A 323-nucleotide genomic window follows, 5' to 3' on the forward strand; every position below is an offset into this window, starting at 1 on the left:
ATTCTCCAGAGCATCTGGTTTGGGCTCGAATTTGAACAAATGTAAGCTTCTCTCACTGTCCCCCTACAATATAATATAATATATAATGTCCATTCCTGTGAAAAAAGAAGTAAAATACTTGGGTTTAAATATAACCAAAGATAACAAATTAAGGGAAAGTAATAATTTTCATGAAAAACTAGAGATTATGAAGAAAACTCTAAATCATTGGCTAACTAGAGATCTCTCTATTTTTGGAAGAAACATACTGTCCAAAGCTGAGGGCATTTCAAAACTGGTTTATCCATGCCAGTCTTTATTTGTTGCTCCTTAAAACATTAAGA

The 323-nt window shown here is 32.2% G+C and overlaps 1 protein-coding gene across 1 annotated transcript in view; it reads left to right on the plus strand.

The window, feature by feature from the left end:
• The window catches only part of LOC118321468 (radial spoke head protein 6 homolog A-like), a 5,241-nt gene that overhangs the window by 518 nt on the left and 4,400 nt on the right, over positions 1–323 (plus strand). The gene's annotated exons all lie outside the window — the stretch shown is intronic.

This window comes from Morone saxatilis, unplaced genomic scaffold, assembly GCF_004916995.1.
Source record: "Morone saxatilis isolate NCDOM2014 unplaced genomic scaffold, NCSU_SB_2.0 Contig12, whole genome shotgun sequence".
Classification (NCBI taxonomy): domain Eukaryota; kingdom Metazoa; phylum Chordata; class Actinopteri; family Moronidae; genus Morone; species Morone saxatilis.